This window comes from Manis javanica, chromosome 1, assembly GCF_040802235.1.
Source record: "Manis javanica isolate MJ-LG chromosome 1, MJ_LKY, whole genome shotgun sequence".
In the NCBI taxonomy this organism is placed as follows: domain Eukaryota; kingdom Metazoa; phylum Chordata; class Mammalia; order Pholidota; family Manidae; genus Manis; species Manis javanica.
Genome location: NC_133156.1, coordinates 545634 through 565294, shown reverse-complemented (window position 1 = coordinate 565294; position 19661 = coordinate 545634). Strand labels below are relative to the sequence as shown.

Below are 19661 nucleotides of genomic sequence, written 5' to 3'. Positions count from 1 at the left end.
TTGTGGAATAATGATACCAAAATAAAACTAAATAAATAAAAGTAAAATAAAATAAAATAAAATAAAAAGAATGTAGCAGTCCAGTTTGAAAAACACACATGCACCATTATGTTTATCACAGCACTATTCACATTAGCCAAGCCAAGGGTCCATTAGTAGGTGAATGGGTAAAGAAGATGTGGTACATATACACAATGGAATATTATTCAGCCATAAGAAGAAAACAAATCCTACCATTTGCAACAACATGTATGGTGCTGGAGGTTATTATACTCATTGAAATAAGCTAGGTGCAGAAAGAGAAGGGCCAAATGATTTCCCTCATTTCTGGAGTATAACCACAAAGCAAAACTGAAGGAACAAAATAGCAGCAGAGTCAGAGACACGGGGAAGACACTAGTGGTTACCAGAGGAGAGGGGTGTGGGTGAGCTGGTGGGGAGGGAGGGAAGGAGAAGGGGATGGAGGGGTATTATGCTTAGTATAAATGTGGTGGGGTATCATGGGGATAACACTGTAGCACAGAGAAGGTAAATAGTGATCTGTGACACCTTGCTGCACTGATGGACAGTGACTGCATTGGGGTATGGGTGGAGACTTGATAATATGGGTAACTGTAGTAACCACATTGTTTTTCATGTGAAACCTTCATAAGAGTGTATATCAATAGAACCTTAATAAAAGATTTTGAAAACCATGAAAAAAACAAAAAAAAAATCAAATGATCATCTCAAGAGATATAGAAAAAGTATTTGAGAAATCCTTCAACATGTATTCACGACAAAAACTCTCAACAATGTACATATGGAGGGATTATACCTCAACATTATAGAAGTCATATGTGGTAAGACAACAGCTAACATCATCAACAATGTGAAAAACTGAAAGCTTTTCCTCTAAGATCAGGAACAAGAATAGGGGGCCACTCCTGCATTTTTATTCACCAAAGTAGTGGAAGTCCTACCCAGAGCAATTAGGCAAGAAAAAGAAACAAAAGGCAACCAAATCAGAACAAAAGAAGCAAAACCATCATTATATGTATATGACATACACATAAAACACTGAAGACTCAAAAAGCTGTTACAACTAACTGAATGTAGTCAATATTGAGAATGTAAAATCAATATACAAAACTCAGCTGTGTTTCTACACACTAACAGTGGACTATCAGAAAGAGATATTAAGAAACTACTCCCATTTATAACTGCATTGAAAATAATAAAATACCTATGAATAAATCTAACCAACGAGGTGAAAAAATCTATATGCTGAGAACTGTAAGACACTGATGAAAGAAGCTGAAGAATAGGTAAAGAAATGGAAAGAGTCTGTGTTCTTAGACTGAAACGATTATCACCACATACTACACAAAGCAATCCACAGATTCAGTGTAACCCCTTACCAAAACCCCTGTGGCATTTTTCATGGAACTAGCACAAACCTAAAATGTGTATGGAACCACGAAAGTCTGAATAGCCAAAGCAATCTTGAGAAAGACCAGCAAAGCTGGGGGCATCAAGCTCCCTGATTTCAAACTCTATCAATAAAGCTAAAATAATCCAAGCAGTACAGTACAGACACCGAGATCCATGGAACAGAATAGCGAGCTCAGAGATAAACCCTGTCATACAGGGTTAATTAACTTACAACAAAGGAGCCACGAATATACAGTGGGAAAGGACAGTCTTTTGAACAAATGGTTGGGAAAACTGCACAGCAAAATAACAAAACTGGATGATTATCTTACACCATACACAAAAAGCAACTCAAAATGGATCAAAGACAGAAACATTAAGGCCTAAAGTCATGAACTTCCTTGAAGAAAACAAGAGGGGAAGCTCACTGACAATGGACTTGTTGATGGTTTTTTGAACTTGACACCAAGAGTGAAAGAAGGCAACAAAAGTAAAAAGAAATAGTAGGACTCTATCAAATTAAAAGGGTTCTGTACAGCAAAGGAAGCAATCAACAAAATAAAAAGACAATCTATAGATTGAGAGAAAATATTTTCAAACCACATATCTGATAAGGGATTAATATCTAAAATATAGGAAGAATTAATGCAATTCAGTAGGGGAGAAAACCCACCAAATAACCCAATTACTAAATGGGCAGGGATGTAAATGGATATTTTTCCAAAGGACACATACATATTGCCAAGGAGCACATGATGCTACATATCACTAATCCTCAAGGAAATGCCAATCAAAACCACAATGAGGTATCACCTCATACCTGTTAGAATGTCTATTATCAGAAAGGCAAGTAATACCACGTGTTGGCTAGAATGTGGAGAGAAGGGTTCCCTTTCACTGCACTGTTAGAATGTAAATTGGTCCTGCTGCTATCTAAATCAGTATGGAGCTTTAATAAAAAATAAAAAATGGAACTACCACATGATTCAGCAATTCCACTTCTGAGTATTTATCCAAAGGAGGTGAAATCACAACCTTAAAATATCTTCTCTGCTCACTGCAGCATTGCTTCCAATAGCCAGGACATGGAAACAATCTAAGTGTCCACTGATGGATGAATGGACAAAGAAAATATTGTATATATATGCACAATGTGATATATTATTAAGTTACCAATAAATGGAAATTATTCCATTAGTAACAACATGGATGCACCCTAAGTGAACTAAGTCAAATACTGTATGATATCACTTACACTTGGAATCTAAAACAAAACAGAACAAAAAAGGGATAATTCATACATATACAGAACACATTGGTGAATACCAGAGAAGGCGGGCGTGAGGAGGGGTTAGGTGGGTAGGCACGATGGGTGAAGGTCAGAAGTTACAAACTTCCAGGTACCAGATGCGCAAGTCTTGGGATGTAATATACAGCATGGTGAATATAGTTAACGATGTTGCATTTGTATATTTAAATGCTGCGAGTGTAGATATTAAAAGTTCTCATCCCAGGAAGGAAAGCATCCTAACTATATGTAGTGATGGATGTTAACTAAACTTACTGCTGTAATCATTTCACAATGTATAACACATATATCAGATCATTATGTAGAACACCTAAAACACAATGCAATCTGTCAATATATCTCAATTATGAAACTATTCCTTTTAGAATCATCTAGCAGCACTTAAAAACTTACAGTTACAGGAGCGCCGCACAGGCGGTGGGCATGGGCGGGGCCAAGGGCGCCCCGGGGCGGAGCAAGGCGGCGCCGAGGGAAGGGAGCACCGGGCACGGGTAGATGTCAGCATCCGCTCTCGCAGGGCCGCCCCGTTGGGGGTACGCTTTCCACCATGCGAAGGCCTTCAGGGAACTTCGGCGGCGGCGGCGGGCGATTCGCAGCTTCCTGGGGAGGGAGTAGCGTTCGTCTGGGCGAGGACGGGCAGGAAGCCTACCCTCGTGCGCCTTCCGAGCTCTCGCCTGCGCCCGCCTCGCTCATTCCGGCAGCCCCAGCAGCCCACACCCGCTGGTTCCCAGCCCGGAGGTTCCTGGAGGTCGTCCCGGAGGAGGGACCCGGCGGCAGCGCCTCAGCAGCCAAGCGGCCTCAGGGTACTGAAGGCGGGAGTGAGCGAGTGCGCGCGAGGGCGAGCGCAGGCCGAGGGCCCACAGGGACGCCACGCAGGCGCGTTGGGAAAATGACCCCGTTGTCATCGCGGCACGCTTCCGGATGGGGGAGGCCGGGGAAGACCTGCGGACCGACCGGTAGAGCGCAGGATGGGCGAGACACCCGCCGGGAGCTCACGCTGCTGCAACCCTAGCCTCTCCAATCTTTTATTTTCCTGGGTCTCATCGTTATCTAGTCAGGAAAACGTGGGATTTTTTTCAGTATCATTAATCAACAATTATATGAGCAACATTATGGTTGGTAGACTCCTCAGATCATCAAGTCTCCCCGCTACCACATACCCCATTACAATCACTGGCCATCAGCTTAGTAAGATAATGTAGAATCACTACCTGACTTCTCTGTACTACACTGACTTCCCCGTGGAACCCCTCCCACATAATGTGAGCTAGTTGTAATGAACCCTTTCTACCCTTCTCCTGCCATTCCCAGCTGCCATTCCCAGCCAGCCTTCCTAGTCCATTACCCTTTCGTAAATTGGTGAAGGGGGGAGTCTAGTAAACATAATGTTACCCATGTACCTGGAGAGTAATGTTAAATAAATAAAGAAATGAATGAATGCAGCAGCGCAGTTTAAAAAAGACATGCGCGCCCGTATTTCACAGAACTATTCACAATAGCCAAGCTAAGTGCCCATGAGAAGATGAACAGTGCCATATTATTCAGCCATAACAAAAGGAAAAAATCCTACCATTTACAACAACATGGATGGAGCTAGAGGTTATTATGCTCAGTGAAATAAGCCAGGCAGAGAAAGACAAGTACCAAATGACTTCACTCATATGTGGAGTATAAGAACAAAGAAAAACTGAAGGAACAGGACAGCAGCAGAATCACAGAACCCAACAAAGGACGAACACCTACCAGAGGGAAAGGGACTAGGGAGGATGGGGAGGCAGGGAGGGATAAGGGCGGAGAAAAATAAGAGGGCATTAAGATTAGCATATATAACGTGGGTGGGCGGGCACAGGGAGGGCTGTGCAACACAGAGAAGACAAGTAAGTGGTGTTTCTACAGCATCTTGCTACGCTTATGTACAGTGACTGTAATGGGGTTTGTGGGGGGGTAACTTGGTGAAGGGCGGAGCCTAGTAAACATAATGGTCTTCATGTAATTGCAGATTAATGATACCAAAACAATAAAATAAAAAATAAGAAAAAAAAGATTGTATATCAATGACACTTAAATAAAAAAAAATAGGGGCAGAGGGTGGCAGCCTGAAAGCACATGGACAAACTGCTTAAAAAAAACTCTAAATCGAAAAAAAAAATCAAAGTCTAGAATAGTACCTCTAGTAAGCTATCTTTTATATGGGAAGAGGAAGACATACATAAAGGAAACCAAAACGCTGAACCCTGTGTGGATGTTAATTTTCTAACCAATTGTTAAAAAATTTTGAAACAATTACAGAAATTTGAACAATGACTGGATATCTGGTCATATTAAGGAAACTTTTTAGGTTTTTAGGTATAAGATTAGTATCTGGTTATGTTAACAGAGAGTTTCATCTTTTAGAGGTACATACGAGGGTCATACTTTTAGAGGTACAAACCTCTTCCAGAGGTACATACCGAAGTATTTTCCAGATAAACCAACATGAGGGGCGCAGGTGTAAGTATAGATGAAACAAGACTGCCCCGTGTTGAGTCTTGCTGAAGCTGGGGAATGGGTGCATGAGGCCCAATGGGCTGTTCTACTTCTGTATAGGTCTGAAATTTTACAAAAAGAAAGGTAAGCAAAAGCCATGGAGAGAATTCAAAGGGAACAACAGGCTATAAAAATAAATTTCTTCCTCAGATATGATAAATGCTTAAAGTTCTTAATAATTTATAGGTCATATAAATTGGTTTTTTAAATCATGAATTCTGGTAGACATATGAACTAAGGGTGAGAACATACAATTTATACAAGTGTGAATTGGTATAAGTTTTGGATGTGAATCAAGAAACTTAAAATTCGTTGACTAATTCACTTCTAGGAATTTATCTCATAATCAGAAATATGGATAAGACATATAAGCTGCTGTGTTATGCATGGTAGTGAGAATAAAGAAACTTAAATATTCAACAGGCATTATTTTTTTCAATAAATTTTAGTATGGGTGTATGTTGGAAGTATCAAATTTCATCTGTTAATCATATTTATTTCATATCTACTATGTGTGAAGGCAATACCTGCATTTCTTAACAGTACCTTAAAAACATCAAAATACTTTTAATGATTACAGTACTTATGTGCTCAATGAAAAGCAATTCACATTTCTGTAAAGTTTCCATTTGTACTATAAGCAGTACTATAAATATTACCGAATGAATTAAAGTATTTTGCAATCAGAAGAAACATGTACTTTTTAAGTTACAATATGAAACTCTACGTAGATGAGTCCAGTTTGGGGTGGGGAATCTCACAGGGAAGAAACAGAAAATGTCACAGTGGCTAACTAGATTAGGAGATGACAAGTGATGTTTGCCATTCTCTATAATAAGCAGGCACTCGTTTTGAATCAGAAAAGTTTTGTTTTTAAGGTTCTCCATTTCAAAGACTGAGAGTCCCTCTGAAGTCCCCTCATGTCACAAGTGGCCCAGATGATCCCCGAGATGAGGCCACACAGCTGGCTGCCTCGGGTGTGTAAGGGAGAAAGGTCAGCCTTCAGGTCTCTGTGCTGCTCTGAGGCGTCCAGCTGCTGGCTGAGGTGCAGCACCTCCTCCTACAGGGCATACCGTCTCCGCAGGTGGATCTGGCCTTTCATCCGCAGCCGCTCCTGTTCCACTTGCTTCAGGCGCAGTTGCTCTGCTTCCTGAAGCTTCAGGTTGAGAATCTTTGCTCTGTGGCGATGCTCAGCTTTTAATGTCCATCCATTCCCGTAGGTACTGGACTTCTTGACGCTTCAGCTCCATTCGCTCATCAAACCGCTTCAGTTCTTCAGAAGCCCTCTCAGAGAGGTCTGGCGCCTTCTTCTCCTCCTCCTGCTAGTGCCTCAGCCTCTCCACTCCTTTCATTCTGTAAACCAGCCCATACATCCAGATGCAGCCTTCCACTGGGACCCCCAGGGGGAACTGAAGTACCATAGAATAGATTCTGCGTGCTGGGACTCACGTTTGCTCTTGGTTCCATTTGCTGTTGAGGAGGCTGGTGAGAAGCCAGGGCTTGTGACAGGAGATGAGGAAACAAATGGAGGCTGGTCTAGGTCTGAAGTAATCTATAGGCTGTTGAAGTTTTTAAGGGAAGTGGGTTCTCTTGCTGATGGGCTAAGACATTATCTAACACCCATCCACAGTAAGAAAATAGCTTGGGAGGAGATGTAACTTCTTCTAAAATATCCTCGCCCCGCAGCATCCAGTCGCGGTCGTAGCGGAGGCGACCTTTCTCTGAACTGCGCAGCGCCTCCAGGGTCTCCCAACAGCGACCCTGCGACGACACGGCTAACGCTCCTGCAGCTTTTGGCAGACGCCTGTTGCAACTGAAATGCTCCAATCAGCCGAGCGGAAATTGGCGCTCGCTTCCGCCTGTGCGGCACGCACGCACCACCCCTCCCATAAGGCTTATAGCCCGCAGGTCTTCCTCAGCCTCCCCCATCAGGCAGCGCGCCGGGGTGACCCCGGGGTCATTTTCCCAAGGCGCCTGCGCAGCGTCCCTGCCAGCCCTGCCTGCGAGCCCTCGAGCGCGCTCACTCTCCCCCTTGGTACCCTGAGGCCGCTTGGCTGCCGAGCCGCTGCCGCCAGGACCTGCCTCCCGGGCGACCTCGGGGAACCTCTGGGCCGGGGACCAGCGGGTGCGGGCCGCTGGAGCTGCCGGGGTGAGCGAGGCGGGCCCGGGCGCGGGCACGGGAGGCGCTCGAGGGTAGGCCTCCTGCCAGTCCTCGCCCAGACGAACGCTCCTCCCTCCCCAGGAAGCCGCGAACCGCGCGCCGCCACCGAAGTTCCCTGAAGGCCTTCATACAGTGGAAAGGGTACAGCCAGCTGGGCGGCCCTGCGAGAGTGGCCGCTGACAACTCCCCGCGCCCTGCGCGCCCGCCCCTCGCTGCCGCCTTGCTCCATCTAGTGGCACCCTCGGCCCCGCCCGTGCCCACCGCTGGAGCAGCGAGCCTGCAATTGTAAGTTTTTATGAGCTGTTAGATGATTCTAAAATGAATAGCTTTATAATTGAGATATATTGACAGATTGCATTGTGTTAGTTTTAGGTGTACTACATAATGATTTGATGTACTTGTTATACATTGTGAAATGATTACAGCAGTAAGTTTAGTTAACATCCATCACTATATGTAGTAGGATGCTTTCCTTGGGATGAGAACTTGGTCCTGTGAATCTGGTGCTGTTTTGCTCATTTAGTTTGTCTTGATTCTACTTCTCCAGAGGTTAGTGAAATCATTTGATACTTGTCTGTCTCCGCCTGGCTTATTTCACTGAGCATAATACCCTCTAGCTCCATCCATGTTGTTGCAAATGTTAGGATTTTTTTTCTTCATCTGGCAGAATAATATTGCTCTATTCATCTTCTGATGTACACTTCGCTTGGCTATTTTGAATAGTGCTGTGATAAACAGGGGTGCACATGTGTTTTATATACGGGGCTGCTGCATTCTGTTATTTATTTTTAATGTATGTATGTGTGCATATATTCATTTATGTGATACTTATTCTTTATTTATTTATCATTAGTCTACAACTACATGAATAATATTATGTGTACTAGACTCCCCCCATCACCAATTTACCAATGGGTAAGGGACTAGGAAGGCTGGTTGGGAAGGGAGGGAGAAGGGTGGAAAGGTGGCATTACGATTAGCTCACATAATGTGCGGGGAGGTCCCACGGTCAAGTCAGTATAGTACAGAGAGTTCAAGTAGTGATTCTATAGCATCTTGCTACGCTGATGGACAGTGACTGCAATGGACTATGTGGGGGGCACTTGATCTGGGGCGTGTAGTCACCATAATGTAGGTCATATAATTGTAGATTGGTTACTGTGAATAGTGCTGTGATAAACAGTGGTGCCCATGTCTTTTATAAAATGGGCTACTTCTTTCTTTCTTTCTTTCTTTCTTTCTTTCTTTCTTTCTTTCTTTCTTTCTTTCTTTCTTTCTTTCTTTCTGTATTTATTCATGCTTTCATTAATTCATTTATCTATGTATGTATTCATGTATTCATTAATTCATCTGTCTGTATGTATCTATCTGTGTATCTACTTATCTGTCTATATTTCTCTCATTAATATACAATCAGATGAGTAACATTATGTTGACTAGACTCCACCCATCACCAATTTACCAAAGAGTAACGGACTAGGAAGGCTGGCTGGGAATGGATGGAGAAGGGTGGAAAGGGGGCATTACGATTAGCTCACATAACGTGGGAGGAGTTCCACGGGGAAGTCAGTGAAGTACAGAGAAGTGAAGTAGTGATTCTATAGTATACGCTGATCGACAGTCACTGTAATGGGGTATGTGGGTGGGTATTGATGATCTGGGGATTGTACTAACCATAATGTTGCTCATGTAATTGTTGATTAATGATATTGAAAAAAAACCCGCGTATTCCTTACTAGATAACGATGAGACCCCACCCCCAAAAAAACAGATCGGAGAGGCGATCTGTGCAGCAGCGTCAGCCTGCGGCGGGCGTTCCACCGGTTCCTCCAAGCTGCTGAGATCTCCTGGTCCGTCCGCAGGACTTCCCTGTCCTCCCCCATCAGGCAGTGCGCCGCAGTGACACCGTGTCATTTTCCCAAGTCGCCTGCGTGGCGGCCCAGCCGGCCCTCGGCCGGCGCGTGCGCACTCTCTCACTCCCAGCCTCGGTACCCTGAGGCCGCTTGGCTGCCGAACCGCCGCCGCCTGGGTCCGCCTCCGGGGCCTCCTTGGGGAACCTCCGGGCCGGGAACCAGCGGGTGCGGGCGGCTGGGGCTGTCAGGATTAGCGAGGCAGGCGCGGGCGCGGGCACAGGCTCGGGAGGCGCTCGAGGGTAGGCCTCCTGCCCGTCCTCGCCCAGACGAACGCTCCTTCCTCCCAAGGAAGCGGCGAAACACTCGCTGCTGCCGCCGCCGCCACCATCTGATTGTATATTAATGAGAGAAATATAGACAGATAAGTAGATACACAGATAGATACATACATAGACAGACAGATGAATTAATGAATACATGAATAAATACATACATAGATAAATGAATTAATGAAAGCATGAATAAATACAGAAAGAAGGAAAGAAAGAAAGCAGTAGCCCATTTTATAAAAGACATGTGCACCACTGTTTATCACAGTACTATTCACAGTAACCAATCTACAATTATATGACCTACATTATGGTGACTACACGCCCCAGATCAAGTCCCCCCCACCACCGCAGCTGCTGCCGCCGAAGTTCCCTGAAGGCCTTCATACGGTGGAAAGGGTACAGCCAGCGGGGAGGCCTTGCGAGAGCGGCCGCTGACAGCTCCCCGCGCCCGGCGCGCCAGCCCCTCGCCGCCGCCTTGCTCCACCCAGGGGCACCCTCGGTCCTGCTCTTGCCCACCGCTGGAGCGGCGCGCCTACAATTGTAAGTTTTTATGTGCTGTTAGATGATTCTAAAATGAATAGCTTTATAATTGAGATATATTGACAGATTGCATTGTGTTAGTTTTAGGTGTACTACATAATGATTTGATATATGTGTTATACATTGTGAAATGATTACAGCAGTAAGTTTAGTTAACATCCATCACTATATATAGTTAGGATGCTTTCCTTCTTGGGATGAGAACTTGGTCCTGTGAATCTGGTGCTGTTTTGCTCATTTAGTTTGTCTTGGTTCTACTTCTCCAGAGGTTAGTGAAATCACTTGATACTTGTCTTTCTCCACCTGGCTTATTTCACTGAGCATAATACCCTGTAGCTCCATCCATGTTGTTACATATGTTAAGATTTGTTTTCTTCATCTAGCAGAGTAATATTGCTCTGTTCATCTTCTGATGGACACTTAGCTTGGCTATTTTGAATAGTGCTGTGATAAACATAGGGGTGCATATGTGTTTTATATACGGGGCTGCTGCATTCTGTTATTTATTTTTTATGTATTTATGTATGTGTGCATGTATTCATTTATGTACTTATTTATTCTTTATTTATCATTAGTCTACAACTACATGAATAACATTATGTGTACTAGACTCCCCCCATCACCAATTTACCAAAGGCTAAGGGACTAAGAAGACTGGTTGAGAACGGAGGGAGAAGGGTGGAAGGTGGCATTACAAATAGCTCACATAATGTGTGGGGATGTCCCACAGGGAAGACAGTATAGTACAGTGAGTTCAAGTAGTGATTCTATAGAATCTTGCTATGCTGATGGAGAGTGACTGTATCGGGGTATGTGAGGTGGACTTGATGTGGGGCGTGTAGTCACCATAATGTAGCCCATGTAATTGTAGATTGGCTATTGTGAATAGTGCTGTGATAAACAGAGGGGTGCATGTGTCTTTTTTAAACTGGGCTGCTGATTTCTTTTCTTTCTTTCTTTCTTTCTTTCTTTCTTTCTTTCTTTCTCTCTCTCTCTCTCTCTTTCTTTATTTCCTTCTGTATTTATTTATTTATTTATTCGTGCATTCATTCATTTATCTGTCTATCCATTTATCTGCCTATCTATTTTTCTGTCATTAATATGCAATTACATGAGTATCATTATGTGTACTAGACTCCCCATCATGAAGATGCCCCCAATACCCCATTCCAGTCACTGTCCGTGAGTATAGTAAGACACTGTACAATCACTACCTGTTTCTCTTTGTTGTACAGCCCTCCCTGTGACCCCCTTCCCACATTATCCATGCTAATCATAATGTTCACCTTCTTTCCCTCTCTCCTAATCCCTCTGTTCCCAACTATCCACCCCAGTCCCTTTCCCTTTGGTAACTGTTAGTCCATTCTTGGGTTCTGTGAATCTGGTGCTGTTTTGCTCATTAGTTTGTCTTGGTTCTCCTTCCCCAGAGGTTAGTGAAATCATTTGTACTTGTATTTCTCTGCCTGGCTTATTTCACTGAGTATAATACCCTCTAGCTACTTCCTTGTTTTTGCAAATGGTTGGATTTGTTTTCTTCATCTGGAAGAATGCTATTGCACTGTTCATCTTCTGATATACATTTAGCTTGGCTATTTTGAATAGAGGTGTGATAAACATAGGGGTGCACTTGTCTTTTATATACTGGGCTGCTGCATTCTATTATTGATATTTTATGTATATGTGTTTATGTATTCATTCATGTATTTACTTGTTCTTTATTTATTTATCATAAGACTACAGCTATATGAGTAAAATTATGTTTACTAGACTACCCCCATAACCAATTTACCCAAGGGTAAGGGACTAGGAAGGCTGGTTGGGAAGGAAGGAAGAAGGGTGGAAAGGGTGCAGTATGATTAACTCACATAATGTGTGGGTAGGTCCCATGAGCAAGTCAGTATAGTACAGAGAGTTCATGTAGTGATTCTGTAGCAACTTTCTATGCTGATGGACAGTGACTGTAATGGTGTGTGTGGAGGCGAGTTGCTCCGGGGTGTGTAGTGACCGTGATGTAGCTCATATAATTGTAGATTGCTTATTTTGAATAATACTGTGATAAACATAGGGGTGCACATGTCATTTTTAAACTGGGCTGCTGCTTTCTCTTCATTTCTTTCCATTTTTCTGTATGTCTGTATATATTTATTTATTCATAGATTCATTCATTCATTTATTTTCTATCTATCTATATGTCTGTCTGTATTTCTATCTATGTATCTTTCTATCTATCTACCTTTCTGTCATTAATATACAATTACATGGGTAACAGTATGTTCACTAGACTCCCCCTTCACGAAGATGCCCCAAGATACCCCTTTTGTACTCACTGTCCATGAACATAGTAAGATACTGTAGCATCATTACTTGTCTTCTCTGTGTTGTACAGCCCTCCCTGTGACCCCCCTCACATTGTACATGTTAATCTTACTGTGCACTTTATTTCCCTCTCTCCTTATCCCTCCTTTCCCAAGTATCCAGTCCAGTCCCTTTGCCTTTGGCAACTGTTAGTCCATTCTTGGGTTCTGTGAATCTGGTGCTGTTTTGCTCATTCAGTTTCCCTTGGTTCTCCTCCAGAGGTTAGTGACATCATTTGATACTTGTCTTTCTGTGCCTGGGTTATTTCACTGAGCATAATTCCCTCTAGCTCCAGCCATGTTGTTGTCAATGGTAGGATATGTTTGTTTCCTATGGCTGAATAGTATTTCACTGTTCATCTTCTGATGGACACTTAGCTTACCTATTTGAATAGTGCTGTGATAAACATAGGGGTGCACATGTCTTTTATAAACTGGGCTGCTGCATTCTATTTGTTTTTTATGTATGTATACATTTATGTCCTTACTTATTTATTTTTTATTTATTTTTTATTAATCTGCAACTACATGAGTAGCATTATGTTTACTAGAATCCACCCATCACCAATTTACGACAAGGTAAGGGACTAGGAAGGCTGGTTGGTAAGGGAGGGAGAAGGGTGGACAGGGGGCATTTCGATTAGCTCACGTAATGTGTGGGGAGTTCCCACTGGGACGTCAGTATAGTACAGAGAGTTCAAGTAGTTATTCTATAGCATCTTTCTATGCTGATGAACAGTGATTATAATGGGATCTGTGGGGGGACTTGATCTTGGGCATGTAGTAACCATAATGTAGCTCATGTAATTGTCTATTGGTTACTGTGAATCGTACTGTGATAAACATAGGGGTGCACATGTCATTTTTAAACTTGGCTGCTGATTTCTTCCCTCCCTCCCTCCCTCCATTCCCACCTTCCTTCCTTCCTTTCCTGTTTTATTTATTTATTTATTCATGTATTCATTCATTCATTTTTCTGTCTTTCTATCTGACTGTCTGTATATCTTTCTATCCATCTATCTATCTTTCTGTCATTAATATACAATTAAATCAGTAATATTATATTTACTAGACTCCCCCTATCACCAATTTACCAAAGTGTAATGGACTGGTAAGGCTTTCTGGGAAGTGAAGGAGAAGGGTGGAAAGGGGGCAGTACGATTAGCTCACATAATAATGTAGGGGAGAGGTCCCACACGGAAATCAGTATAGTATAGAGACGTGAAGTAGTGATACTATAGCATTTGCTATGCTGATGGGCAGTGACTTTATTGGGGTATGTGGGGGGACTTGATGATTTGGATATTTCTTCCTTCCTTTCTCCCTCCCTCCTTCTTTATGTATGAATGCATGTATGCATTTATTTATTCATTCATTCACTTATTATCTATTTACCTCTTTATCTATCTTTCTATCTTTCTATGTATCTTTCTCATTAATATACAATTACATGAGTAACATTATGTTCACTAGACTCCCCCTTCACGAGGATTCCCCAAGATACCCCATTGCACTCACTGTCCATGAGCATAGAAAGATACTGTAGCATCACTACTTGTCTTCTCTGTGTTGTACAGTGCTCCCTGTTAAACCATCCCACATTGTACATCCTAATCATCATGCGAGCTTTTTTTCCCTCTCCCCTTAGCCCTACTTTCCCAAATATCCAGTCCAGTCCCTTTCCCTTTGGTAACTGTTAGTCCATTTTTGGGTTTAGTGAGTCTGCTTCTGTTTTGCTCCTTCATGTTTTGCTTTTTTTCTTGTCCCCCACAGAGTCGTAAAATCATTACATACTTGTCTTTCACCATCTGGCTTATTTCACTGTGCATAATAACATCTAGCTCCATCCATGTTGTTGCAAATGGTAGGATTTGTTTTCTTCTTAAGGCTGTGTAATATTCCATTGTGTGTATGGACCACATCTTCTTTATCCATCCATCTACTGATGGACAATTAGCTCAGCTTTTGTGAAGAGTGCTGTGATAAATGTTGGTTTGCATATGTCTTTTTTAAACTGGGCTCCAGCATTAGTTATTTATATATTCATATATTCATATATTTATTATTTATTTACATCTGGTTTCAGTAGCCTACAATTACGTGAGTAACATTGTGTTTACTAGACTTCCCCCATCACCAAGTTCCCCCAGATACCGCATTACAGTCACTGTCCATCATCATAGTGAGATACTGTAGAATCACTACTTATGTGCTCTCTGCTGTACTGTACTCCCCGTGCCCACCAATATTTTTATTACTAATCATAATGCCCCCTTCATTCCCCACACCCAATATCCATCCATTACCACCCATCCACAGCAGTCACTCTCCCTTTCATAACTGTAAGTCCATTCTTGTGTTCTGAGTCTTCTGCTGTTTTGCTCCTTCAGATTTTCTTTGTTCTTATACTCCACAGAAGAGTAAATTCATTTCGTATATATGTGTAGGCCAGAACCACTACTGTTTACAAAATTATGAAGCTTCCAATGGCTGGGAGCTGCCCACTCGCTGGAGGTGGACATTGAAAGAGCAGCACTGTTGCCTGAAGATTCCATGATGTCACAGTGGTGCCTCTTTCCTAGAGACAGAATGTGTATGATGAGAGGAGCAGGTTCCCATTTCAGAGCTTGGTGCCCTAGGCAGGTGTGTGATTTTGTTGAGGTGGGCGATGAATACCTTGACAGCAAAATGGAAAATGGAAACCACATCCACGGTACTGTGGGTTTCTTTTGATTCCATTGTGTATATGTACCACATCTCCTGTATCAGTTCATCTACTGACGGACAATCACCGTTGCAATTGTGAATACTGCTGTGATAAACAGCGGGATGCATAAGTCTTTTTCAAACTGGGCTAGAACATTCATTCATTTATTTATTTATTTATTTTGGTGTCAGTAATCTACAATTATATGAGTAACATTATGTTTACTAGACTCCTCCCATCACCAAGTACCCCCCAGATAACCCAATGCAGTCACTGTCCCCCCACCTTAGTAAGACACCATAGAATCAACAGTTGTCTTCTCTGGCTGAACAGCCCTCCCCGGGCCCACCCCCCCATATTATTCACACTCATCATCATGCCCACTTCATCTATGCCACCCCTTATGCCTTCATTCCCACCCATCTGCCCCAGTCCCTTACCTTTTGGTAACTGTTAGTTCATTCTTGGGTCCTCTGAGTCTGCTTCTGTTTAGGTCCTTCAGTTTTTTCTTTGTTCTTTTTTAATTTAGGTATCAGTAATCTACAATTGCATACAGAACTTTAAGTTTACTAGACACCCCCATCACGAAGTTACCCCCACAAACCACATTGCAGTCACTGTCCATCAGCATAGTAAGATGCTATGGACTCACTGCTTTTCTTCTCTGTGTTGTACAGCCTTCCCCGTGCCACCCCCCACATTATGCATGCTAACAATAATGCCCCCTCTTTTTCGCCCATGTTGTGCTTTCAGTCCAAACCATACTTTGCAGTCCCTTCCCCTTTGGTAACTGTTAGTTCATTCTTCGGTTCTGTGGGTCTGCTGCTGTTTTGCTTATTCTGTATTTTCTTTGTTCTTATATTCTGCAGATGAGTGTAATCATGATACATGTCTTTCTCTACCTGGCTTATTTCACTGAGCATAATACCCTCTACCTACATCTTCATGCTCTAAATGGTAGGATTTGTTTTCTCCTTACAGCTGAATAATATTACACTGTATGTACATACTACATCTTCTTTGTCCATTCTTCTACAGATAGGATCTTAGCTTGGCTGTTGTCAATAGTGCTGTGATTAACATAGGTCTGCACTTGTCTTTTTTAAAGTGGGCTCCTGCATTCTTTTTATTTATTTATTAAGGTATCTGTTTATTTGTGTTGTTATCATTAATTGACAATTACGTGTGGAAAATTAAGTTTACTAGACTCACCTCATCACCAAGTTTCCCCAAGTATCCCGTTGCACACAGTGTGAATCAGCATAGTAAGATGCTGTCAAATCACTACTTCTCTTCTCTATGTTGTACAGGCATTGCCATGCTAACCCACGCATTATCCGTGTTACTCATAATGCCCCCTTTCCCTCCACTCCCACCCATCCTCTCCAGTCCCTTTCCCTTTGGTAACTGTTAGTTCATTCCTGGGATCTGTGAGTCTGCTTCTGTTTTTCTCCTTTTGTTTTTCTTTCTATTATACTCTACAGATGAGTGAAACATTTTGATACTTGTCTTTCTTCACCTGGATTATTTCACTGAGCATAATTCCCTATAGCTCAATACATGTTGTTGCAAATGGTAGGATTTGTTTTCTTCTAATGGCTGAATTGTATTCCATCCACTGTGTATTTGTGGCACACCTTCTTTATCCATTCAACTACTGATGGACACTTACCTTCACTATTGTGAGTAGTGCTGTGATATACATAGGGTTGCACATGCCTTCTTGAAACAGGGCTGCTGCATTCTTTTCATTTATTTCTAGATTAATTCATTTATGTTGTTCATGTTGTTACCATTAAGCTACAGTGACATGACGAATATTATGTTTACTAGACTACACCCATAGCAAAGTTCACCCCACATAGCCCATTGTAGTCATTGTCCTTCAGCATAGAGAGACACTGTTGCATCACTACTCGTCTTCTATGTGTTCTACAGCCCTCTCTGTGCCCCCCTACAATATACTTAGTAAACATAATGCCCCTCTTTCCCCCCCCTTTATCCCTCCATTCCCAACAATTCTCCCCAGTCCCTTTCACCTTGGTAACTGTTAGTCCATTCTTCATTCAGTTCTGTGGGTCTGTAGCGGTTTTGCTCCTTCGGTTTTTTCTTGGTTCTTTTTTTTTATTTGGGTATCATTAATCTTCAGATACATGTGGAACATCATGTTTACTAGACTCCCTACATCACCAAGTTCCCCCGACATACCCCACTTGCAGTTACTGTCCATGAGTGTGGTAGAATGCTGTGGAATCACTGCTTATCATCTCTGTGTTGTACAGAGCTCCCCGTGTGCTAATCATAATGCCCTCTTTCTTCCACACATCCATTATTTGTCCATTCCCACCCATCTGCCACGTTCCCTTTCCTTAGGGTATCTGTTCGTCCATTCTTGGGTTCGGTGAGTCTGCTGCTGTTTTGCTCCTTCAGTTTTTGGTTTGTTCTTGTCCTCCACAGATTCGTGAAATCATTTGATACTTGTCTTTCATCATCTGGCTTATTTCACTGTGCATAATAACATCTAGCTCCATCCATGTTGCAGATGGTGGGATTTGTTTTCTTCTAAAGGCTGAGTAATATTCCATTGTGTATATGGACCACATCTTCTTTATCCATTCATCTACTGATGGACAATTAGCTCCGCTTTTGTGAAGAGTGCTGTGATAAATGTAGGTTTGCATATGTCTTTTTTAAACTGGGCTCCAGCGTTAGTTTTCATATATTCATATATTAATTATTTGTTTATATTTGGTTTCATTAGCCAACAATTACATGAGTAACATTGTGTTTACTAGACTCCCCGCATCACCAAGTTCCCCCCAGATACCTCATTACAGTCACTGTCCATCATCATAGTGAGATACTTTGGAATCACTACTTCTCTCCTCTCTGTTGTACAGCCCTCTGCGTGCCCACCAACATTTTTATTGCTAATCATAATGCTACCTTTATTCCCCACATCCCATATCCATCCATTACCACCCATCCACAGCAGTCACCCTCCCTTTGGTAACTGTCAGTCCATTCTTGTGTTCTGAGTCTTCTGCTGTTTTGCTCCTTCAGCTTTTCTTTGCTCTTATACTCCACATAAGAGTGAAATCATTTCATATATATGTGTAGGCCAGAACCACTACTGTTTACAAAATTATGAAGCTTCCAATGGCTGGGAACTGCCCGCTCGCTGGAGGTGGACTTTGAAAGAGCAGCACTGTTGCCTGAAGATTCCATGATGTCACAGTGGTGCCTCTTTCCTAGATGAGAGGAGGAGGTTCCCATTTCAGAGCCTGGTACCCTAGCCAGGTGTGTTAATTTGGTGAGGTGGGCAATGAATACCTTGACAGCATAAGGGAAAATGGAAACCACATCCAATGTACTGTGGGTTTCTTTTGAGTCCATTGTGTATATGTACCACATCTCCTTAATCTGTTCATCTACTGATGGACAATTACCTTCACAATTGTGAATACTGCTGTGATAAACAGAGGGGTGCATGTCTTTTTCAAACTGGGCTGCTGCGTTTGTTTATTTACTTATTTGTTTTGGTATCATTATTCCACAGTTACATGAGTAACATTATGTTTACTAGACTCCTCCCATCACCAAGTTCCCCCCCAGGTACCCCATTGCAGTCACTGTCCACCAGCTTAGTAAGATGCTATAGAAGCACCACTTGTCTTCCCTGGTTGCACAGCCCTACCTATGCCCACCTCCCATATTATACACAGTAATCATAATTCCCACTTCATCTACACCACCCCTTATGCCTTCATTCCCACCCATCCACCCCAGTCCCTTACCGTTTGGTAACTGTTAGTCCATGCTTGGGTCCTCTAAGTCTGCTTCTCTTGTGTTCCTTCAATTTTTTCTTTGTTCTTTTTTAAATTTAGTTATCGTTAATCTACAATTCCATGCAGAACATTAAGTTTACTAGACTCCCCCATCATGAAGTTACCCCCATCGACCCCATTGCAGTCACTGTCCATCAGCATATTATGATTCTATGGAATCACTGGTTTTCTTCTCTGTGTTGTACAGCCATCACCGTGCCACCCCCCACATTATGCATGCTAACAATAATGCCCCCTCTTTTTCCCCCCTGTTGTGCCTCCAGTCCAAACCATACTCCCCAGTCCTTTCCCCTCTGGTAACTGTTAGTCCATTCTTCGGTTCTGTGAGTCTGTTGCTGTTTTGCTCCTTCTGTTTTTTCTTTGTTCTTATATTCCACAGATGGGTGTAATCATATGATACTTGTCTTTCTGTAGGTGGCTTATTTCACAGAACATAATACCCTCTACCTCCATCTTGTTGTTGTAAATGGTAGGGTTTGTTTTCTTCTTACAGCTGAATAATATTCCATTGTCTATATATACTACATGTTCTTTGTCCATTCATCCACAGATATGCTCTTTGCTTGGCTGTTGTGAATAGTGGTGTGATTAACATTGGTCTGCACATTTCTTTCTAAA

The 19661-nt window shown here is 42.5% G+C and overlaps 1 protein-coding gene and 1 long non-coding RNA gene across 3 annotated transcripts in view; one reads left to right on the top strand and one right to left on the bottom strand.

The window, feature by feature from the left end:
• The window catches only part of LOC140844063 (transmembrane and coiled-coil domain-containing protein 5A-like), a 45791-nt gene extending 42243 nt beyond the window's left edge, over positions 1 to 3548 (bottom strand). Inside the window, exon 1 of the mRNA XM_073215308.1 lies at positions 3116 to 3548. The gene's annotated coding sequence lies outside the window, so the exon portion shown is untranslated. The remainder of the gene's footprint in view (positions 1 to 3115) is intronic.
• A 3678-nt stretch (positions 3549 to 7226) lies between these two features.
• The window catches only part of LOC140844092 (uncharacterized), a 36964-nt gene continuing 24529 nt past the window's right edge, over positions 7227 to 19661 (top strand). For both annotated transcript variants that reach the window (XR_012122320.1, XR_012122311.1), the window contains exons 1-2: positions 7227 to 7397; positions 7491 to 7694. This is a non-coding gene — a long non-coding RNA (uncharacterized lncRNA). The remainder of the gene's footprint in view (positions 7398 to 7490; positions 7695 to 19661) is intronic.